The sequence below is a fragment of the Rhinolophus sinicus genome, linkage group LG11 (assembly GCF_036562045.2).
Source record: "Rhinolophus sinicus isolate RSC01 linkage group LG11, ASM3656204v1, whole genome shotgun sequence".
NCBI lineage: Eukaryota > Metazoa > Chordata > Mammalia > Chiroptera > Rhinolophidae > Rhinolophus > Rhinolophus sinicus.
In genome coordinates, this window is record NC_133760.1 from 68,736,071 (window position 1) to 68,761,814 (window position 25,744).

Consider the following 25,744-nt stretch of genomic DNA (forward strand, 5'->3'; position numbering starts at 1 on the left):
CTTAGAGTATCATGATGTCATTTGGCTCTTCTTGTAGAGGCATTTTCTTTGTACAGTTTTTCTGGAGATGTAAATTTTTCCCCCAAAGAAGACAGTCCTGAATCCCTTTTCAATGCTATACTTCAGGTTAGGTACACTTTGATGCATTAAATAGACTTGCCCAATATTTGTTATCTTCTTCTTTCTACTTTTAATGTGGACATACAGATGTATCTTTATATGGTATCAGGTTCAAGCCACACAAAAATTCATGTTGGTGATTACGGGAGAAAAGAAGGGCCAGCCAATTTTGAGTTCCTTTGTTGGTTTACACTCTTAGTGCTAGTTATGGATTTTGGAATAATGTTTCATGTTCTAGAGGTAGTTTTCAATCCAATGATTAGAATTTTAATTTTCAGTACTTTCCCCTAAATCTCTTAAGGTCAACAATCATGAATAAATCCACCCTTGGTAGGCTGAATGGTTTTAGCTTCCAAGAGTTGTCAGTAGACTTCAGATTGGAGCAGTCCTTCAGTTGTGTTACTTGTGAGTTTTTGATAAATTTGCACACTGCTGACTGCAGACCTAATGTATTTATGGACCATGGAGCATGGCTTGATATTTAAAGGAATCTAAAATGTGATTTAAAAAAAAATCATATTAAGTTGGGAATGTTGTTTAGGATTGATATTTAAAATAAATAATAAAAATTATGAATATGTGCCATTGTACTATTCACTCCAGATTAAATGTAAAATTATTCAAATAATAAATGACAGATCACAAATGATGTTCTTAGGCCATTTAATTTAAGCCATCTTTGCTAATGCTAATCACAACACAGAAGTATTTGTAAAAATAAAGAGGTTTAGTGTGGCAACTCTGATTAAATTCTAACCTTAAAACTGACAAAAAAAAAAAAAGGCTAGGAGAATTATAAACCCTGAATATCTCAAATATTTTTTAATTGCATTCTGTTAATAACTCATAGGGTGAGGGTCGGAAATTTTCAGATTTAATAACCATTTCTATAGTCTAGAATTCAAGTTGAACTTTTTTTTTTCAGTAAGCAAATTGAAAATTTAAAATGTCCAATTTAACTGTCCCACTCAAGGGAGAGAAGAGAACATTTCCTTTCCTCAAGGTGTGTCTTGAAGAGAGGTAAGACGGCGAGCTCAGGGCTGGCCTGAATGCAGAACTGAGCCAAACCCCAATGGTCCTCCAAAATGTTTCTTGGAATGATGAATTGAGTGTTTATTTGCTGGCAATGAATATAATGCCCATGAAAAGAGAGTTATTCTTTCTGAAGAGCACTTTAAAAGGACAATGTTAGCCATCGGATTTTATGCCATGCATTTTCAGAGATCAACAAGCCAGTGCCCCCTGAGGCCCCAAATGGAGAGATGGGTATGCTGTGAATCTCAAATGAGGTGACATCTGATATATAGTTTATTTTTAACTTAAAGGAATTTGGTGTTTCCTTCTTTGGTAAATATCACATTTTGAAAATGTGGGTGAATTATTACCAAATTTCAAGTTGTGCTAATGACCCTGTTTCCCCGAAAAGAAGACCTAGCCAGACAATCAGCTCCAATGCGTCTTTTGGAACAAAACTTAACATAATACCCAGTTTTATTTTACTATAAGACCAGGTATCATATCATATCATATATCATATCATATCATATCATATCATATCATATCATATCATATCATATCATATCATATCATAGAGTCTTATATTAATTTTTGCTCCAAAAGACACATTAGAGCTGATTGTCTGGCTAGGTCTTATTTCCAGGGAAACACGGTAGATATCAAGATAACTTAAAAATTTTATTTTTATTCTGGGAAGATGATTGCTGATAAGTTTATACTGGACTGATACTTTTGTAGGATAATTCCATGAAATTTGGTATGTGGACACAGTCCTATGAATAATGATGAAAAATAGCTTAAAATGGGCATGTGCCTTTCCCACATTGATCCATTTGTGTTCTTTCTTTTTTCGTTTACAGGAGTGTATAACAAAGATACATTCTCCCTAAAATGTATTTATTAGCCCCTAAAATCAGCTATCTGATTAGAATTCAGTTTTGTGTAAATTTTGGTCTTTAAATTCTTAACTCATTCATGTTGAGAAAACTTGCAAACTTAAATTCTTTTAAAGATAATGTTATCAGTTTAATGTTAGTATATTAGACTATTTTAGTCTGTTAGTATATAGACTGATGTTAGTATAGACTGATGTTAGTATATAGACTATTTTATTTTAAATTATTATTTGTAGATTATGTTAATATTTTCAGTTTGGGGTGACTTTAATGAGGGAAACTGCCTTTCCAGAAATTTGGGGGTTGTTATTTATTTGTCTTACTTTATTGTTTCAACTTCACCATCTACAGCACATATATTCAATAACCTTAATCTTCTCTCTCACTATGTGAACCTGTGGATGATTTTGAACCTTTGTTTATTTCACCTGTATCTCTATTCATTTGGACAATTGGGTAACGTCTAAAGGCTCCCAAACTTTTTCTGAGGAGGATATGGCATTAATTTTATGCTGCTTTATAATCGCTCCAATGTGGGGTGAATATTATTAAGGAAAGTGGCTGTCATTCACAAATTCTCTCCTACTGGGGATCCAGAAAGATGGGTTTGTGATTATAGAAGCCAGTTTACCAGTTATGAAAAGAATTTAGCTGACCATGCAAACTGACCTTTTGAAGGACCCCATTTTATTTAGTAATTTCTAAGTGTGTTCTTAGAGGATATTTTATTTTAAAAGGTAGATTGTTCCATTAATTAAAACCTCAGTCTTATGTTGATGCATTTTATTCTTTACATACCTCATTCAAAATAGTCGATTCTATCAAATTTTTGGGAAAATAAATGAGAGTATGAAACAAGTATCCTAGTTAGTTCTGTTGCAGGTAGTTTGTGGACCATACATTGAGAAGCACTATTTTAGGGTGTTTTTTAGGGCAAGCACTGATGTTTCTGTTTCTTAAAAAGAAAAAGAAAAAAAGGAAAAACAAAGTGGTATGCTTTTGTCATGCGGGGCGGCCTGCGGAGGTCTCTGCTCCGGCTCCCCACATAAGAACGCAGGATATGATGAGGCCAAAAAGGAACACCCACGGAGCCACAGATAGGGAGTCATACCACTATATTCTCGCTGGTGGCTGGGTTGGAGACACAGAAAGCAGGAGCCACATGATCCGCAACCCGCAGTCCATTTCTCTCTGCCAACCAATCTCACTTGTAGCTGCAATCCACAATCCACACTCCGCCGCTTGCTAGCTCAGGCACCATGTTCTTGCCAGCCCCCATTTTTTTCCTAGTAGCAGAGCCACAGCAGTTATATTAGTGGCCAATGGCTCACTGGTTACAGCTGACAGCCAACTAGCCACAGCTGATGGCCATCCAATCACAGTTGATGGCCATTTACTACCTGAGCCAGCGCCTTTCCACGTGAGGGCGAGAGCCTGGAAACTGCACTCCTGGCTCTGTCCCCACACTCATGCTGAGCAAAATGTCTATGAGAATGTACTCTACAAGGTTAATAGGCTGATTTTTTTCCCCAAGATTATATACAAGGAAAAATAATGTAGATAATTAACACTGCTGGTGCCGAGGGCTGTTTTTTTGTGTTTTTTCTTTCTTATGCAGTTTCAGTAATAAAGAGAGCTAAGACATTCTGTCTTATTTTAGCCTCTTTGTTTTGGTGATTTCCGAGTTCCAAATCGATTTTTTTCCCCCTAAGATTTAAAAAAAGACTGGGGAAGTAAATATTATGCTTTATTTTCAAGGGCCATTTAAATTGATGGAACTCTGTACCACTGTTAATGATCCAAAGTAACTTCTATGGGTGTGATTCCACCCCGATCACATATTAATGCATTATTGATTAACCACAAAGCCCGTTTTATATTAGTAAACATTTTCATGTGGGATCATGACCCCAAGTCCCTTTCCATGGTTCTTGTACGTTGCGTGGTCTTCAGTAGGTTGACTCCCTTTCCTCCAACTATGGAAATATCTTAGGCAATATTTTCTAACTTTCTCTACTCAGAACCTTTTCAGCAAAACAGAACAATTACCATTTGCTTTTTATTGGAAACATTTACTAGCTAGTCAATTGGATCAACCTACCTAAATGGTGTGTGGCATTCTGACTCTATAGATTAAAAGGCCACTGTTACTCTAAGAAGACTTGGAATAACTTTCAAGTCCTAGTCTTTTTGTTTTCACTTTGCATCTTGTGAGCTCTCTCAATGGATAGTAGTAATTTAGGTTAATACAGCTCTTTGCAATGTTCACCATGACATCACATACATTTTTAAATCTGATCTTCTCAAGAGTTGTATAGAGTATGCAGGTCAAGGGTAATTGTTAATCTCGTTTTCCAGATCAGGAGACTATAGCCCAGAGTTTTAAGTGGTGTGTGCTGATAAGTCTTTAAGTGCTAAAATTATTCCCTGAATACGCATCTTTTGTCCTGCAGTGACCTTTCCACTCTATCACAACCATCTCTTACTTGAACAGACCAAACTGGGCAAAAGATTATAAAAGGGCAGTGGGAGGGCAGCTGTTACCAAGGAAACTGTTACTTTAATTTTTCACGTATTGATCAGAAATGAAGTAGAAAAAGAGGAGGACACTTTTTATCCCGGGTAGAGAAAACAAATCATCAAGTAAAGAGGTGAAAACAAGCTGATAGGAAAACTGTCATGAAAAAACATCACATGTGTTGTATGATCGTGTACAACACAATCCTTCCAACTTTCTTCTGTTTCTAGGAGGGAAAAGAAGGTACAAGAGGATTAGTATGAACATGAAAGAGAGTTCTGCAATTCAAATTAAATTGCAGGGAAGACTATGATGTAAGTCCTGCAGAGTGGACCTCAATCGGGAATAAGATGAGAGAAAGAATGAGGAATGAAGAAAGAGTTTGCATCTTCTAGAGCTTAGGGGCAGTGCAGAAGGGGCCAAAGAAAAGTGGGCACAGACTGTGGCTGGATATTACGTTGAGACTTGACAAATACTCTTTAGTTTCCCTCAATCACTGAAACAGCACAGACAGTGTGAATATACTATTTGTGACTAGGATGGAAAATTGACCTGATAACTCACATAGAGGCCTTTCTTTAAAAAAAAAATCAGAAAATTGGCTTTATTTCCCAGCTCTGTTGTTGTGTTTTAGGTTGAAACTACTTAAAATGTAAGAGCTGTGAGAGTCAAGCCAGGGGACACGACCAGGTTCAGATTAATTAGTGACTAAAGCTTAGAGTAACATAGAATAACTACACCTAATTGCTTACAGTTGAAACCAATGGCTCTAATTTTACAGTGACTCACAATCACTTTGTTAAAACAGATTGCCAGGGCCCAGACCAGAGTTTCTGATTCAGTAGAACTGGGGTCGGACCTGAAGATTTACTTTTCTAACAAGTTCCCTGACACGTGCTGCTACTATTTCTGGTTCAGGGACCACATGTTGCAAAACACAGGTTTAAACATCGTTTTGATAACTCTGGGTTTTCAGGGGAAATGGATATTGCTTAGAAGAGAGCACAACCCTTCACTGTGACGTTCTTTTAAGTTCCCATCAAGACAACAGACACTGGTCAGACAGAGAGAGGCTACCCAGCACCCAAGCAACCTGAGTTCCCTCTCCTGGATTCGCCCAGTTCCTTGCTCCTGAGGGGCACACTGTGCCCCTCCCCCCGCCCCAGAGAACCATACTTCCAGAGACTGTAGATAATAGCAACATTTTGCATGTACCACAGTCTGTTAAATCACCACTATGGAAATGTTTCACTTATAATGTATGAGTTTCCTTGAAAGGATATTCACAAATGCCAGGCACTCCCGGTTTCAGAAGCAAACAGCCTCAGCGAGTCTGTACCCACGTGGAGGGAGAATACAGGACTTGGGCGTGATGTTCAGTATTTCTGTCTCCATCTCGTCATCTTTGCACAAAACCCGTTTCCCTGTAATTACATGTTCAGTTTCAGCATAGTGATTAATAACTTGATTAAAATTGATGTTTATCTGTTTTAGAGTTGCATTTAAAAAAAATGGAATTCAGTTAACCACCCCAATGGTTCTTTTACCCACAAGCTGTGCCTGAGAGGCTATTTTTCACCTGATGGCAACATGCAATAATTATGAGCGGAATACTTTGAAAGACCATGTCAAGGCCATGCTCTGACATGTCAGATCATGTCAGTTCTGTGAACCGACAGGGGACTTGACAAGTCAGTTTCTTTTTCAGAGCTGCTAAACAAGGAGAGAAGAGAATACCTTCTTCCTCCATCCTGTACTTAAACCAAAAGTCTGCAGAACTCGACGTGAGTCATGACCCGGAGCTGGCAGCCTCCCTGGTTACAGCAGGACTTTTAAGAAGTAGTCTGGGGAAGCTATCTCATATGAAACAATAAAGACACTATGAATATTAAATATTAAGTAACTATTAAATATTAATTAAAATAAATATTAAAATATGAATCTATGGCAGGAGGTAGAAATATAATAACTCTAAAAGAAGGTCTGTGATATGAATGCAAGTCAGAGTGAATGCAGACAAAGAAACCTGGTAGCAAGTTTAGACTCTCGATTATCTAAATGTGACATCTCAGATTCTTTTTCTTAAAGTAAGAAGGGAATATTCCTAAGAACTCTGTGCTATGCCTGCATAGATGTCTCCCAGTCTCTATCTCTGTGTCTGTCTTTAATATAATAGCTGCGTGTACGTGATGTACATATACAAGTCATTCCTACACAGACACATTCTTTGGGTGGGGGTAACCCTCTACTTTAATAAGTGGGTAATTTTAGGGCATATGTTCCTTCCAGCAGATGCTTGGGCTCCATTTGGAAAACTGGCATTGTCATTCATCAAATGGCACCCTAGTAGTCTCAAAGAGTTAATGAGGGTCTCAAGTTTCCTACTTACTCCCCGCAGGAAAGGCATCTGACACACACTTTGTACTCCAGCAAAGCAGTTGGCACCTTTTTGACATTCATAGCAATTCATTCTTCTCAGAGCCCCAGACTCTCACCTACCAAGTCACCAGTTGTCCCTGTTGTCCTGCCTGCATCTATACTTTCTGGGGCATCACTGCTGCTTTCCCCGCTCACCTTCACCCACTGGGACTCTGGACTGTTCTTACCATATGTTCCTGCGACCATTAGTGCAGCCCCAGCTCCAGAGGTGGCTTCTGACTTGGCAACTTTCTGTTTACCCTCTGATTTCCTTGGCACAACCATCTGAAAACATAGCTGATTCACTTCTAGGACTTATAACCATCATCTTTAGTGAAAAAAGAAGCAATATTTTAAATAAAATGTGGATACAATGGTTGGATACGTTGGCTAATACAACCACTTGAAAAAGTCCTCACGCCAAGCCACGTATTGAACACTTAATTAAAAATGTTGGTATGAATAAGTATATTATCTATTGCCATCTATGGAGCTACTGAAAAGTAGATTTCTTTTTAGAAAGTAGAGTAGCTCCATATTTATTAAATGAGAATAAATTCAATACACACTTTGATTATGCCAGTTATGTGCATTTTTGTTTGTTTTTTCAAAAGGTAGAATATCATTAACAATATCTTTAAGGATATGTATGCTCTTACACAGACTAGTTTTGGAATTAAATAAATAAAATAGTGAATTTCATACTCCAAACTGCCAGTTGAAAAATTGCATTAGTGATTCAACTCTTTGAACAAATTAAAAGACAGTCTTCATCTTCCTCCTTTTCCAGATAAATTAATCTCTGAGTCTGTATGACATAAACTATATAACAAACCTTCTCTCGAAAGTCACTATAGGAAATGTAAATGGCTGAAGTAGCAGAAGATAACTCACACTTTCTAGTCTACTAAAATTAAATAATTTTTGCAAGTCATGATATCAGATAATATCCACATATTTTAGAGAGAGCATTTTTCCTCCTTCTGTAGGCTTATTGGTCACAAACAAGAAGGTACTTTTTTTCTGATTTTTTTTTTTTAGTTATTTATATTTTAAACCTGTTATTTGTTATGCTTTATGGGGTTTTCACATTAAAAAAAAATTAGCTGTTGTGGAACATTAACCTGTACATCTGGTCTGGATGCTGGTTTTGATGAAAGGACCAGCCGCCTAAGAACTGTAGTCCCCATCGTCTGTCAGGGCGGTGAAGATACAGAGCATGAAGATACCATACATTTATGACATTGAAGTTGACTAGTTTCTTGCTGTTTCTTTATGTGTTGCCTTGTTGGCAGAGCCAAAATTATAAACTGATTACAGCTAGAGAAAAAAATGCTTCCGTTGGTCTCCCCACTGAATAGTAATTACTCTGTTATGTTTCATTGCCATTTCCTTTTTGTTTTTGTTAGACTTTTGAACATTATTAGGCTATCTTATCTTTCAGTATGGCTTCTGGCAACAAGGAAACACAAGACAATTGTAATGTGTATAAAATGTTTATAGTGATTATCTTACTGTATGTCATGAATCATATTGTAGAAAAACTAAGTATATACTGGAAACAACATACCTTGTTTTCCTATCTTCCTACCATGTTTGATGCCGTTTCTACTGCTCCTCTTCCTTGATCATGTAGGTAGTTCAGAAAAGCCTGTTTCAAATTTAGAATGCCATATGTTACAAGATTTCAAATCTGCTCTGGACAGTATGAAATCTATTTCTCTGCAAAAAAAATGGCTTATATTTCATTAAGGCTGCTTTACATCAGCTGCAAAGCAAAACTATTGAGGTTTTTTTGTTTTTTTTTCCTGTTTCTGAGTTGATTTTTTTTGTTTGTTTGTTTTAAATCGACTCAATCGACCTGATTGCTGTCTCACAGGCATATTCTGTGAACTCATCTCATAGAGTCAAGGCCTAATTAGTCTAAATTTTTCTTGGTCTGCTACTAATTGTATGTTTAACTGTTTTGTTATGATAAAGCCCATTTAAAGGGTAGAATATAATTCATTCTTCATGTCCTTTAATGTAATTATATTTTATTATTGCAAGAAGTGGGGAAAAATCAATTTCCCCCACATTCTAGGGCAGAAGGGATATGTGAGTGGCTCTGAAATAGGGGGGATATTCAGGAAGATCATTATAAGTAGAACTGTTAAAAAAGCATGCATAGGCATAACGCAGAGATAAAATGGGTTTAGTTCCAAGCCACCACAATAAAGCGAATTATCGCAATAAAGCGAGTCATGAATTTTTTGGTTTCCCAATGTATGTCAAAGTGATGTTTACACTCTACTGTAGTCTGTTAAGTATGCAATAACTTTATGTCTGAAAAACCAATTACCTACCTTAATTAAGAAATAGTGTATTGCTAAAAAATGCTAACAATCATCTTAGCCTTCAGCAATTCATGACTTTTTTGCTGGTGGAAGGTCTTGCCTCAATGCTGATGGCGGCTGACTGATCAGGGTGGTGGTTGCTGAAGGTTGGGGTGACTGGCAATTTCTTAAAATAAGACGACAATGAAGTTTGCTGTATTGATTGACTTTTCCTTTCATAAGCAATTTCTCTGCAGCATGCGATGGTGTTTGATAGCATTTTACCCACCGTAGAATTTCTTTTAAAATTGGAGTCAATCCTCTCAAACCCGGCCACTGCTCTATCAACTAAGTTCATGTAATATTCTAAATCCTTTGTCATTTAAACAATACTCATGACATCTTCACCAGGAATAGGCTTCATCTCAAGAAACTACTTTTTTTGCTCATCCATGAGAAGTGACTCCTCAACTGTTAAAGTTTTATCACGAGATTGCAGCAATTCAACCACATCTTCAGGCTCCACTTCTAATTCTAGTTCTCTTGCCGTTTCCACCACATCTGCAGTTACTTCCTCCACGGAAGTCTTGAACCCCTCAAGATTATCCAGGAGAGTTGGAATCAATTTCTTCCAAAATCATGTTAATGTTGATATTTTGACCTCTTCTCATGAATCATGAATTATCTCAATGGCATCTAGAATGGTGAATCCTTTCCAGAAAGTTTTTAATTTGCTTTGCTCAGATCCAGCAGAGGAATCACTATCTATGGCAGTGATAGCCATACAAAATGAATTTCTTACATAATAAGATGTGAAAACTGAAATTACTCCTTGACACATGGGCTACGGAATGGATATTGCGTTAGCAGGCATGAAAACAGCATTGATGTCGTTGTACATCTCCATCAGAGATGTTCTTGGATGACCAGGTGCATTGTCAATGAGCAGTACTACTTTGAAAGGAATCTTGTTTTCTGAACAGTTGTCCCAATAGTGGGCTTAAAATACTCAGTAAACCATGTTTAAACAGAGGTGCTGGCATCCAGGTTTTGTATTTCCATTTACAGAGCATAGACAGAGTAGATTTAGCATAATTCCTAAGGGCCCCAGGATTTTCAGGGAGGTAAATGATCATTGGCTTCATTTTAAAGTTACCAGATATATTAGCCCCTAACAGGAGAGTCAGCCTGTCCTTTGAAGCTTTGAAGCCAGGCACTGACTTCTCTCTAGCTATGAAAGTCTTAGATGGCATCTTCTTCCAATAGAAGGTTGTTTCTTCTACATTGAAAATCTGTTGTCTAGAGTGGCCACCTTCATGAATTATCTTAGCTGGAGCTTCTGGATAACTTGCTGCAGCTTCTTCATCAGCACTTGCTGCTTTACCTTGTACTTTTATATTATAGAGACAGCTTATTTCCTTAAACTTCACGAACCAACCTTTGCTAGCTTCAAACTTTTCTTCTGCAGCTTCCTCAATACCCCCGCCCCCCACCCCAAACTTCATAGAATTGAAAGGGTTGGAGCCTTGCTCTGAATTTGGCTTTGGCTTAAGAGAATGTTATGGCCCGTTTGATCTTCTAGCCAGACCACTAAACTTTCTCCACATCACCAATAAGACTGTTTTGCTTTCTTATCATTTGTGTGTTCACTGGAGTAGAACTTTTAATTTCATTCAAGAACTTTTCCTTTGCATTCAGAACTTGGCTAAATGTTTGGCACTGGAGGCCTAGCTTTTGACCTACCTTGGCTTTTGACATGCCCTATTCACTTAGCTAAATTATTTCTAGTTTTTTATTTGAAGTGAGAATGTGAGACTCTTTCTTTCACTTAAACACTTGGAGACCAGGCTGGGGTTGTTAATTGGCCTAATTTCAACATTTCTGTGTCTCAGGGAATAGGGATGCCCGAGGAGAGGGAGCAAGATAGGGGAATGGCCAGTTGGAGAAGTCAGGACACATACAACATTTATCAGTTAGGTTTACAGTCTGATATGGGCATGGTTTTTGGTGCCCCAAAACAATTATAATAGTAACATCAAAGATTACAGATCATTATGAAAAGTATAACAATAATGGAAGAGTTTGAAATGTTGAGAGAATTGCCAAAACGTGACACATAGACACGAAATGAGCAAATGCTTTTGGGAAAATGGCACCAGTAGACTTGCTCAAAGCAGGGTTGCCACCAATCTTCCATTTTCTAAAAAAAACACAGTATCTGCAAAGTGTAATAGAGCAAAGTGATGAAACGAGGTATGCCTGTACAATTTGGGAACAAGGAGTAAAATAACTGTAAAGGATACATGAAGGAAATTTTTGGAAGATGGAATAACTATAGATATTTCAGATGACTTTTGTTGTTTTAGTTGGATTTAGCAGAGCAAGAGTATTTTCTAACTTGAAACTTTCAAATACAAAGAATTAGGTGGAGATTTTCCCCTTATTTTAGTCATTTGTATGTGATTTTCAGCTGACATCTTTTTTTTTTTTTTTTAAAGATTTTATTGGGGAAGGGGGACAGGACTTTATTGGGGAACAGTGTGTACTTCCAGGCCTTTTTTCCAAGTCAAGTTGTTGTCCTTTCAATCTTAGTTGTGGAGGGTGCCGTTCAGCTTCAAGTTGTTGTCCTTTCAGTATTAGCTGTGGAGGGTGCAGCTCGGCTCCAGGTCCAGTTGCCATTTCTAGTTGCAGGGGGCACAGCCCACCATTCCTTGGGGGAGTAGAACCGGCAACCTTGTGGTTGAGAGGATGCACTCCAACCAACTGAGCCATCCGGGAGCTCAGCTGCAGCTCAGCTCAAGGTGCTGTGTTCAATCTTATTTGCAGGGGGTGGAGCCCACCATCCCTTGCGGGACTCGAGGAGTTGAACCGGCAACCTTGTGGTTGAGAGCCCACTGGCCCATGTGGGAATCGAACCGGCAGCCTTTGGAGTTAGGAGCACGGAGCTCCAACCGCCTGAGCCACCGGGCCGGCCCTTAGCTGACATCTTTTGTTTAAGAGAATAAAATTGATCAAGAAATGATAGGTTTAGGAATTTTTCTGAAAATTAGTGAAACTACTAAAAATTATATTTCAGTAGGATTTACCTTAGTTGAAGAAATTATGTAATTGGGGTCAGATGATTTACAAGTATGTAGAATAGAAGAGATCAAATATCCAAAAATAGAACTAAGGATCCACAAATTAGTAGAGCACAGAAGTATATGCTGCAGCAAGTAAAAGCTAGGGATAATTATGATGAAGTTTGAAAAGAGCAAAAATGTAAAAAATAGCAAATTAATTAATAAAGAAGATGAGATGAAATACCACTTGCAAAATTGATCAAAGAGAATAGAAAATTCCCTTTATTTATAATTTTGTAAATATAACAGGAATAAAATGTCTTGAAGGGTCATTTCTTTTAATTAGATTGGGAGGAAAAGAAAGCAATTGATTTGATAATATTTTTATTCTGTATTTATTATTTAATAGTGAATTTTCACTTTTGAAGGAAGATAGAATGTTTTTAATAATATAATACCTAGGGAATCTTTAAAAAGTTAAATATTTTTACATATTTAATTTCAAGTGCCTGGTATCAAATAAAAATACTGTAGAATTTGGCTGGAGTGATTACTGTGTTTCCCCAAAAATAAGACTGGGTCTTATATTAAGGTTTGCTCTAAAAGATGCATTAGGGCTTATTTTCAAGGGATGTCATACTGAAAAATCATGCTAGGGCTTATTTTCTGGTTAGGTCTTATTTTGGGGGAAACACGGTACTCCCTGCCCCCAACCCTTTTTTGTTGACTCTGGGAAATCTGAGAAGAGGATTATTATTGGGATAATTGAAATGAATGGCCATCTAAATTCAGTGATTCTTTCCTACATGTAACATGCTGATGACATACATTCCAGAAGTGAAGGTGTGTTAACAAAACACACTCAGGATGGTAACACCTTGAACATTATCAGTCATTAATATCTTTTTGTGAAAGAGTTTATCTCACTGATGTTAGGCAGGTATGATGAGAAAGGAGGACAGCTATTTAGAGGAGAAAAAATGATCTAGAACTGCAGAGGCAAGAGGCACAGGAGACTAACTTAGTCTCCCTCATATCTTGGCTAGATATAATCTAACTATGGAAGAAGAAAGAACCAATACTGTGAGGGGAAAAAAAGTGAAAAACAGTCACACAGTTCTAAAACATGGCAGATTAATCTGTTCTTCTAAATTAGACCAATGCATCCAATTGACCAACAAAGTCCATACATGCTAATTATAAGTTTAAAGAGCTTTTGAGTCATTTTATTTTATTTTTTATTTTATTTTTCAGCATATGGGAAGTCAGTATATTTGTTTTTAAAAAAAAATGTATATTATCAGTCTTTTTTTTTATTTTTTATTGGAGAATATTGGGGAACAGTGTGTCTCTCCAAGGCCCATCAGCTCCAAGTCATTGGTCTTTCATTCTAGTTGTGGAGGGCGCAGCTCAGCTCCAAGTCCAGTTGCCACTTCCAATCCCCAGTTTCAGGGGGTGCAGCCCACCATCCCATGTGGGAACCGAACCGGCAACCCCATTGTTGAGAGCTCGCGCTCTAACCAACTGAACCATCCGGCCACCCTTGAGTCTATTTTATTTATTTATCATTTTATTTATTATTAGGCTGTAAGTGTGTGGAATAAGAATATGTTCTTATCAAGGAAAATAATTGGCTATAAGATGATACTTAGAAAATAGAGGACAAGAAGTTGTCACAAGAGCTCACCTGTAGGGGTGGGGCCTAAATCCACTCTCAACTTTTCATTACATGACAGAGGAAAGGCTCCTTTGCAGGAATGGCTGTCGTAGAAGGATTGGGAGGTGGGCCTTTAACATTTACTGAGATGTTACCATGTGCATGGAAATAAAACAATGAATGAAAATACACATGGCTCCTGCCCTTGTGGACCATTGTTTTACAATCAGATAGGGCACAGAGATAATTTTAGAAACAGTAAAAAGGAGAGTGCCTTCCAAGGGTATCTTTTTTCCTTGTTTATTTTATAAATGACAATTGATTTATTTGCTGTCCCTTAATTTGGTGAGCAGGGAAAACTAGAAAAGAGGTAATGAGGCTGAAAGGTATTTTAAAGTTAAAGGCATCAAATCTCTAATTCAAAATGACTTGGATCCTGTAAAAAAAGGACAAAAGAAATTGTAGTTTTCATTTGATTGACTATAGATCACAACAGTTTGAGGTAGGAGGTCATTTTCCCCTCCTTCACTGATGAAAATCTGAGAGCAAGAGAGGTTAAGACATTTGCCACCGATAAAAGAGCTAGAAAGTAAAGGAATTTCTATTACAAATTTTATATTTTTTTCCTGCTGTTACATGCTACCTCATAAAGACTGGTACAATTAAAAGTTACAATGTGATGAGTGGGTTACCGTCCTCACAAAGAGATCATGGTTGTGCATCATATAGGATCATGTGCAGCTATAAGTAACAGAGAGGGTAAAGAACACTGGTTTCAACCAGATAGAACTCTGTGTTTCTTCCTGGTAAAATCCCGAGGAGGCAGTTTAGAGGTGGAGCGGCGGCTCTGCTTTACCGTACTTCTAGTTTACAAGTTTGTCATCTCTAGCATGTGGCTGTAATTCCTCCCGGGTCCAGATGGCAGGTAGAGCTTCGGTGAGATGGAGGATGGAGGAAAGGATGAAAAATGGCAGAAACAAAGGGCACATGCCCATGTGTTTTAAGAAAGGTTACCTAAAGTTGCCACCATATCTATATATTTGTTTACATCCTATTGGAAGCTATATTTAGGCATAAAGGAGGTTAGAAAATCAAGTCTTTATTTTGGTCAAGCCTGTGCCGTGCTAAAAATCATGAGTTTTTTGTTTTGTTTTGTTTTTTCCCAGTAAAATCATTTTATTTTCTGTCACATAGACATCTTTCTCAGGTAATGTTACTAGAACAACCTGTTTATGGGGTTTTACAGTTGGGGTAAATATATTTTTTAAACATTTATTTCTATTATACAGAGTTGTGATACAAAAAATGATTTATAGGCTACAGTGTTCAGAAGGCAGTTAGTTAGACTAATCCTGCTGAAGAAACTTTCCTATTTAAGTCTATAATATGGAATGAAAAGATATGATTAAAAAAGTCTTCTGATCAAAAGCTTGAGATCAACAAAGGAATGTTTACTGTCCTCCACAGAGAGCACCAGGATTTTCTCATAATCTCCTTTGGTTTCATCCAGGATAGCTTGGCAGAGAGAGAGACTGACAACTTCTGATAGCATGCTTTGATATCATTCATGTCGATTTCAGAATGGGAAACCATAGTTCTGATCAAGGTCTTATGACGTGTCCAGCACCCTTCATGGCCTGGTGAAGCTTCTCAGCAAAGAACATTGGCTTGTTTGTGGCACACTTCACAATTGTCGTGAAGCATTTCTCGATGTCACCTTTGATCTCCAGGTTCAGAACTTTGTTTATGTCATGCTTACTGTACTTGGCATCCTTCCAAAACACTCTGCGAAGATGGGGGTAGCTTCTGGTGGTAAGCTGGTACTGAGCACATCCACACCTGTCCCTTTTCTGCTTTCTCCTGCTTCATATAATGCCCTGGCGTGTGAGTCAGCGAAGTCTTCACTTAGGCCGAGATCCTCAGATCGGTCTCCCTTAATAAGAGAAAGCAAAGCCTTCTGGTAATTTCCAGATGTGTCTGAGGTGATGTCTTTAGCCAGGTCTCTCTTCGGTTTTTCTCTATAGACTCTGTTAATTTCTCTGGTTTCTCTGTTAGTTCTAGATGCCAAAATTTCATTCAGAGTGTCTTCATCAGTTCCAAGGCCCTTCATTGGCAGCACAGAGTTCATCACCATCTAATTGGGCTGGAGTTTTTAATAGAGCCAAAACAACTTCCTCAAGGTGACCTGTAAGAGCTTTCTTCAGAACTCTGTCCAGGGGCTTTCCTTTTTCCTGGAGATACCCTGCTTTGATCTGTTGATGCTGTGCGTTGTTTCTCCTGGTGAGAATGTCAATGATGGTTGCTTCACCCACACCTTTAACTGTTATTGCTTTATGCAAGACAGCAAAGACAGCAACCTCTGAGGATGGATTGAAGCTAGGATAGGGGCTCACTGCTGACCCGGGACCACCTTTGGATCCTTTCACAGTGTTAATGTATTCCCCCACTTCATTTTCAATAAACCAGGCCTGCTTGAGGAATTCTGATACCATTGCCATTTTTAAAGAAGTTTCTTGTCATCCACCTTCTTCCAAAGAACTAAAGAGACACTCTTCTCTCATCCTTTCACACATGAGTTCTAATACTATGGAAATGTCAGGGAAGTAGTATTGAGGTACAACTAATGGTCTCTGCCCAGATAGCCTATGTGTGCTTGAGCTAGAAGTCAAACTGCAGGAATCAAGGTGTGAATGGCAATGAGAAAGTAGAAGCATAAATGCTCTTGTGAGAAGCTTGGGTCTGAAAGACAGGGTGGTTTACTAGATGACTCCCATACCCAAGTCTGTCTCATCCCTAAAAGCATTTGATTGAAAGACTATAGAACACTCACATGTTTAAAATTGCCAATTCATTCAGAAGCTGAATACATAAGAAAGTCAATGGCCAAATGTTGAGCAGGTGCTTACATAGTGTGGTTAAATGAGATGGTTGATCCAAGGACCTGGTAAAAGGTTTATATCTTAATCTTAGATCCATTGTGCTGTATCTGGGCACATTTTTAATTGTTCAAGCCTGAATTGTAATGAAAAAAGCAAGACAGTTTGAATAGACAGACGTAGTTTGGAATCTGGCTTTCCAGCTTGCTACATCTTTGATAATGGGCAGGTTATGCGTATTTAACCTGAGACTCAGTTTTCTTATCTAAAAAATGGGAATAATAAAACTTGCCTCATAGAGTTATTGCGAGGATTATATACGAACATTTCCAATTTGTCTAGCATGGTAATTGCCTCATCATAGAGCCCAATAAATGTTCAATCAGCTTTTAAAAAGAGGCTGTTTATGAATATTTGTACACTTGAGCGATTACGTCTAAATGTTTCCTTTATTATGTCTCCCTGTTTTCTATCCACATCCTTGATGCTAGTAACATAATCTGGGGAGTAAAAATAAACCACTGAGGACAGAATCCAAAAAGCAGATTTGTTAAAAATAAATTTAAAATGAGTCTCAGGCTATGATTTTTCACATTGGTTCTAAATATATCAAATTTCTGTTTATAATTTTTCTCACAAAATTTGATATTCAAGGCATGTGATGAAAGTTTACAGATGAAAATATTTTCCGTTCTCGTTTGCATTTACATGCATCGAAAGTTTAAAGATGAAAATATTTTCTTTTTTTTTTTCTAATTTCGCATTAATGTACAGGGGTAAAGATGAGAGATTCCAGTGGGTCTTGCCTCATCTCTCATGGTGAACCTGGGGCTTGTTGCCAGAACACAGTCGAGGTGGTTCATTTAGTCTTTACAGGGCCACAATTCCACTTTCGTCTTGGAAAGTTTTCTAGGTGCCAATAGAACTCACATTAAATCATGAGCTATAATTTAGTTTATATGTAATGTTGAAGGACATGACAGTTTATATTAGTTAGATTTAAAAATTAAAAAAAGACTTGTCAAACAAATCTACTCCCTTTCCATTCTAATATATGTTCCTAATCAAAAGCTACAATTTTTGATCTTAGGTAACAGTGTGTATGCGTTCTGCTTAGTGAATACAAATGTTTTATTGATTATTTAGGAAGTGATGAAATACAGCCACAGGTTCCTGATTTATGAGGGGTTTGAAATAAGCAGTTACCTCATCTTGGATCTGTTGTTTCAACACTGTCTAATGCAGTTAGTCTCAGATGTTCTATTTCCTCTATTATGGAAAGTATCCTACTAGACGTTGTGGAGACAAACAAAAACGAAGATACCCTTACCGACTCTGCCTTTTATGTACATTTATTTAAACATAAAAGTAGAATGCATAGCTTTAGTTTATGTGACAAAAGTTGTCCCAGCTTTACTCTATTATATCCCATAATAGTTTCCTAGACTGGCATTTCATAGAATATTAAAGCAAAATGGATGGAGGCTTTATGCAGGCTAATTGGGATTATCTTATTGACACACAGTTCTTTAGAAAGAAGCTTGGTTCCAGTTGGTTGAACAAACATCGATACTAACCTAAGACGTATTTTGGATCTGTATTTGGTCCTGTTGGGATGCAAAGGAGGTAGATCCAACCCGAGCAGGCAGATTATTGGGAGAGAAAATAATATTTAGAAACAAGCCGTAAATAAAAAATGATGCCTGAAAGATACATCCTGCTAATTCATTAAACAGTCCGCAGCTTGTCTGTTTACTGGTTCCTGGTGAGGACTTGGAACGCGTGGATGGCTTGCATCCCTGACGATGTCTGATAGAAGCAGAGGCTGATCGAATTAATTGGAAGGCAACAAGAGAGGTCATCTTGTCTGGTCCCTGTCCCTTTGAAGGATGACACAGAAACTTGCCCAGACAGATTGTGATCTGCTTTAATCATCCACTGGCATTATACCTCCGCCTGTGCTATGACCCCTAAAATTGGGAAGAAAAGTGAAAGACCCAGTCAGTCACCCAGAGGCCTGACCACATTGCACAGAGGCAACAATTGTTTTTCTTTTTCATCTGGATGGTCCAGCACTAACCACAGGTGCCCTAAAATGTTCATTTAAACGACATGCAGTTAACATACTCTGGTTGACTCTTTTAAATGTAAATTTTTATCACAAAATCCTTTGCTTTCCTATTTTTGGCATTTTTAACCAAAAAGCATAGTTCTTTGAATGTTATTTGTTTCCACTGACACTCAGTTTAATTTGGCATGAGAACCTCACCGTAACTCACACCTGCTTGTTACTCATTTCATCCCATAATTCATTTAATGAATTCTTTCAAGGCTTTTCATTGCTCATGGGCAAACTCATTTAGTGATTCCCTCAAGTTTTACTCATCCTCAATGGATCTGAAATACAAAGGGAGAGGAAATGCGGCTGAAAAAGCAACATGATATAAAGAGAATAGTCATGGATTTAGGTGGTTAGGGTTTTGTTCCTGGCTCTGTGTCCTCATGAGCTGTTGGCCCTGGAAAAATCACAGAGTTCCTGTATCATTTGTAAAATAAGAAGATGGGATTACGTCAGTGGGTGTCAAACTCTTTTTGAGTACACGCCAATTTAATATTTTATTGTATATGGCAACCCAGGGTACACATGCCTTGTAACTGAAAAAGTTTCAAGAAACAATACTTCCTGTTACTGTATGTGCTGCGCTTGATTTCTATTTTCTTTCAAAAATATGCATTTGTTACCCACCACATTGATTTTAAGCACCACTAACAGGTCATGTTATGAAGTTTCAAAACAGCAGATAAGATGATTTTTGAGGTTTTTTTAGCGAACATTCTTATTTTATTAATGACAAATTCTAGAGTCTATATTTATTATTACTATAAATATGTGTTTTTATAGTAATATTAGTAATATTATATAGTAATATTATATAGTAATATTCGTTGTTGACAAAAATCTTAAAACAAAAAGTGCAAGAACATAAGGGAGTAGGTAGGTGGAACGAGAGAGTGGAAAGAGAAAAGGTTTTATTTCCTTTGTGTATTTTTTATGCCGACTGTCGTATTTACTGTTCAGAGTTTTGTTCAAAAGAGAATGCCTGAGAGAATACCACTGATAAGTTGCCGATAGAACGACTGTACTCAGTTGTTCAGAGATAACACAGTCTTGGAAACAATTCAGGTGCCATTTCTTTCCCCAGTGTCTGGGTTGTCATTTACATCCTAGGGAGTTTGTAAGGAACATAAAAATATAGACCTAGTGATGGAAACTTGACCTGAACATACAAATGCCACGAATGAGGCAGGATTCATTCCCATAGTGCCAAGTGAGCAGACAGTTTCCAGGAGGTGCAGGCTAGTGGTGTTTCCCTTAAGAGGATCCAAAGCATGATGTTAATGGCCCATTCGGCAAATACGCAGTTAGCCAGTGGGACTCCGGTGTATTTCTGGCCTAGACACTGAGCAGCAGGGTCTGCCCAGATATATACACCCACAGCCCAGACATCACTCTTGGCAACCCTTGGCTTCAGTTCTACCTAAATGCTGTCACTTTAATCGCCTAACGTATCTCAAGTGCATTTACATTTCTCCATCTTCAGCATCACCTTGGCCCATGCCACCACAGACCCTTGTTCGGATAATGAAATAACCTCCCACCCAGCCTACTCCTCCTTCCTGTCTGTTCCTCTGAAGTGCTCTTTTTGAACTGGAAAGCTGATTATTTCACCTTTCTTTTTTTTTTTTTTTTTAATTTTATTTTATTAAATTTATTGGGATGACAACTGTTAGTAAAGTTACATAGATTTCAGTTGTACAATTCTGTATTACATCATCTATAAATCCCATTGTGTGTTCACCACCCAGAGTCAGTTCTCCTTCCATCACCATATATTTGATCCCCCTTACCTTCATCTCCCCCCCCCACCCCCCACCCCCCCCTTACCCTCTGGCAACCACTAAACTATTATCTGTGTCTATGAGTTTCTGTTTCTCATTTGTTTGTCTTGTTCTTTTGTTGTTTTTGGTTTTATATACCACATATCCGTGAAATCACATGGTTCTCTGCTTTTTCTGTCTGACTTATTTCGCTCAGCATTACTCTCTCAAGATCCATCCATGTTGTTTCACCTTTCAATGGCTTCCCACTGCTCTTGGGAGGAAGACAAATTGACTCCAGGTAGCCTGCGGGATCCCATAATCGGGCCCCACCCACCTCTCAGGCCTCACTGGTGCCACGCACCCGCCTGGCTCTAGCTTTGCAAGCCTTGTTTTCGCTGCTTATGCTTTTCTGCCCCTTCTATCACTGGGCCTTGGCCACTACTGTCACGCTGCGTTTTGTGATCTCCCCACTTCCCTTTCTCACCTAATCCCTCCTGTTTACCCTTTAGATCTTAGCGCCAGTGTCAGGGACGAGGTATCAGTTTACCGTTATATTCAGCACAGTGTTTAATGTATCATACAAGCTTGATGGATGATGATAATAAGAATAACAACATCCCCTTATACAGTACTTACTATTTTCAACAGACTCTTCAAACTGCCTTATATATATATATATATCTTAACTTACTTAATTATTGACAACAACCCTATGGGCAGATACTATTATTATCCCCATTTTACAGATAAGGAAACTGAGGCATGGGAGGTTAAGGGACTTAATCAAAGTTCCATATCTAGTAAATAGTGGTGTTGAGATTTGAACCCAGGAAGATTGGCTGTAGGGTGGTTGTTCAAAATCATTAAAATTAAATTGCCTTTATCATGTTTACTGAATGAATATATGTGTATATATATATATATGTGTGTGTGTGTGTGTGTGTGTATATATATATATGTATATGTGTACACATATACATATATATATACACACATATATATGGTTTATATTTTTGTTTCTTTTGTTTATGTACTTGGAAAAGCATTGCATATCATAGAAGGTTAAGTATTTTATAGTCCCACGTGACAAATAATGGTGTCCATTTATTCATTATATAATGTGCCAGATACTCTACACTTAATACCCACAACAACCCTGTGACATTGGTGTAAATCCCCATCTTATGAGTAAAGAATAAGATATGCAGAGGCAGGGACTCAAATCTTGATCTGTCTGATATCAGAGCGATCTGGGGTAATAGTCGGGGAGATTTGGTTTACAATTTGGAAAACATAATGTTAGATTCCTACCTTACACCAAATATCACACTGAGTATCAGAGAATAATTAAATGCAAAAACCTGAATCCATTAAATGAACTACAGTGCAAGCATAAAAACCATATGTTCCTACAATGTAGGGGAGTTTTCACCATAGGAGAAGTGACTATAGCATATTTTTAAAAAGTATACACAGAGTCACCTTAATTTTAAAAAATAAAGAGAGAAATGATATAAGGCAATAGATGGATATGCAAATGGCTGTTAACATGATGGGTGAATAGATATTCTTTACTTTCTTCTTTATGCTTTTCCCCCACATTTCTAAGAATGTGTGTTACTTTTGTAATTAGAATATATATGTATATTTGTAATTAGAATATATATATATATATATATATATATATATATATATATATATATATATATATATATCAATCCCTGTATATATATTGCAATCCCTGTGACGTGGCTTAGGATTTGCCTTTAAATATATACGTGGCTCAGGATTTGCTTTTAAATATATACGTGGCTTAGGATTTGCCTTCAAATATATATATGTAAAGGCAAATCCTAAGCCACGTCACAGGGATTGCAATAACTATAAAATATTTGGGGGAGAAAGGGGCATTAGAAGTTTTACCTGCTGAAGTGGGAATTATGAAAGGAAATTTTGAATTCTTTTATGGGGGAGCTTTAATATGCTTTAAAGAGAGAAACTGCTATTAACTACTGAGTTTACTATTTATCAACAGTTTTATACACTTTTTTGAGTCTAAATTTGTCTCTAAGGTACATGATCTAAGATGGGTATGGAAAAAATGCAACTGTTTGAATTTAACAAGCACCTTTTCTTTGGGTACTTAGGGATATATGTATGAAATAACTTCCTCTTTGGAATGTCTTCCTTTTAAACTGGTTGTTTTGCCTAAAGGTACACTTGTAATCTTATTTGCCTCTTACCTGAGGTTTTCAATGTTATAAAAACCCTAGGGCATTGCATGGAAAATTTGACACCTGAAGGGGACACCTGGCACCTGCTTGAAGCATTTTCCGTTTCCTGCCAGACACAAAGGAGAGAAGTTATTGTGGGCTCATGTAGGGCTCTTCTGTGGTTGATTTACAAGTATCTCCTGAAATGTCCTCAGGCAGCTAAGAGCCCAGTTCTTGGGACTGCATTCAAATTACAGAAGATACAGAGCAAAGGACCCTATCTTCTCATTTGCTCTGCTCTTTGTAAACAGATAAGGCTGAGGCTCAAATCAGTCCATTAGTTCAGTACATCTGTTTATACATGTTGTTGACAAAGCCTACTTGTAGAATCCACAAAGCAGAACTTAGGTGTGCAATTCTCTTTTCGACTTGATGTTATTTTCCCAGAGAAATCTTATAGACTTATGAACACATACATGTATACATACACTCACCTTCCAAAGCGAAAACACTCTATGAATTTTTATAAACATAAATTTATAAGCCTTATAAGCTTTGGCTTTCACCACAATATTCAATCATCTTGCTTATGAAGTTCAGTCATTTTATGCCAATTTTATCTCAGGCATACGGCAGAAATTCACAAGAAAGGTGATTATTTTGTAGTTGAGAAAAATGCTTAAAATGTTATAGAAATGTATTTTTCCCTTTTCCTACATTTTGGTATAAATATTGTCACTTTTTAGTATTTGTTAATATTTATTAGTCAGTATTTCTGTAAAAATATGTATTACTTTATAATATTCTTTAATTCCTGCTCCAGTACTCTGAACATTCACACACACACACACACACACACACACACACACACACACACAGAATCTCTATCTATTATTTAATTTAGGAGAAAAGTTAATCATGTGACTAGTGGCTGAAAGTTACAGGAGTTTGAAGAAGTGAAAATTAAACCTGAGTTGGGAGAATTTAAAGAAAGTTTCACAGAGGAGAATGAAGTGTAGTAACAGTGGCAGAGATTTTGAGTCAGACCTGACGTTACCATCTACTGCCGTAGCTGTGTGACCTTAGGTAAATCACCCAACTTTTTGAGTCTTACTGTAGTTGTTTTATCTGTAAAAAAGGAGTAACAATAATTTAGGACTAAAGAGATGCTATTTGTGAAGTGCCCTATGCATATTAATTATCTGTGTCCTCCCTCTTCCCTTTCATTATTCTGATCTAATTTTCCATATTTTTTTTTCCCTCTAACCATCATTGTATTAAAATAAAAAGAGAACTGAAAACTTTTCACTTTGGTGAGGAATCAGATTCGATATATAGCTCAAGTCTAAGAATAATTGGAAGGTGGTGACACAGTTAACCAGACTACGAGTGCGAGAAGACAAATCCAGGCTGATATTTAGCTTCTTTTTTTTTTTTTTTTTTTTTAAGTGCAAAATTTCCAGGTCAATGGTAGCTCAGTTAATGGCTATTCTAAACTCTTTTGGAGAATTGAGCTTATGGGTATTTGTTCACTTATACCCTTATGTAATTTTCAAGTGATCTTAGGGATTGTAAAGAGAAAAAGAATGAAGAAAACATGTCCTAGAATCCAGAATTTCATAGCAGAAGGGACCTTCATTGATCATCTTGTTCAATCCCCTCATTTCTCCTGAGAGGTAAACAGATGCCTGAAAGCTCATGACTTGACCAAGGACACAAAGTCACTTGTCATGGCATTAGAACTGACTTCTCTGGGAATTCGTTGGTGTTAGGGCAGCACTGCTCAAAGTGGCTTAAATTATTGCAATGTTATAAATAAATGATCAGCCATATCACTGTTACATGATTACTCTAAACATTTAGACCTTTTATTCTTTAAATAATTCAACAAATTTATGTAAAGTGTACTACGGTAGAAGATGCAATAAATACTTCAGAATATTAAAAATAAGTCATTTTTAGCTGAGGTCTTGATGCAGTAGGGGAGCTGTCATAAACTGAACCTTCTTAGTCACCTGATTTTCCAAATTCTGTTAATGGTGCTAATATCCTATCTAGTCTTAAACCCTTACTCTCAGATTTAGTCAGGTGCCCAAATACTCTCTATTTGACATCCGAAATATATTTTCTCTTGTTCTCTTTCTTTTCCACTGTTTCAACCTCTTTCTGCCCTTTACATACCCTGCCTCCCAACTTGTGTCTACCTTCTAGCTATGTTTGCTTTGATTCACTTTTCACATCATTCCCAGAAATAATTTTAAATACCATTCATTCTTATCTCTCTGTTTCCAACGGAACAATATTCAGTTTTTAAACCCAGCATTTAAGTTGCTCTTTGATCTGATCTGGGTTGCTAAATTGAAAAAAAAAAAAAATCAGTATCATTACTCCAGTCTAACTTGACATCTCACCTGAAGCTTGGAGGCTGACAAGGAGATGTTCAGGAAGGAGTGAAGGAAGTTACAGAGCAGATATCTAAGCGAAGTTCTGTGGTTCGGAGGCCTCATTTTATATTCAAGGACCTGGAAGTGGATAAGAGAGAGGTGGGGTGGGACCAGCAGATCAGACCGGAGAGATGGGGACGCCATCACAGAGGTCTCTGTGAGCAGCTTGTCCAGTTGAAGGCCCAGGCTTAGTGAGGTTCAGCATACTTTCCAAAGCCGCTGAGTTGGGCAGCTGGGACCTGAACCCAGGTCTGTCTCCCAGGTCAGTCCTCCTTCTCCTGTGGGCAGCTGCCTCCATCTGTCGGTTTGTTTTTCTGCCTTAGCAC

General features: G+C 37.5%; 1 protein-coding gene and 1 pseudogene across 5 annotated transcripts in view; one reads left to right on the forward strand and one right to left on the reverse strand.

Moving 5' to 3' along the window:
* The window catches only part of GRM8 (glutamate metabotropic receptor 8), a 680,449-nt gene that overhangs the window by 399,666 nt on the left and 255,039 nt on the right, over nucleotides 1-25,744 (forward strand). The gene's annotated exons all lie outside the window — the stretch shown is intronic.
* Nucleotides 15,455-16,554, reverse strand: LOC109456640 (annexin A1; annotated as a pseudogene).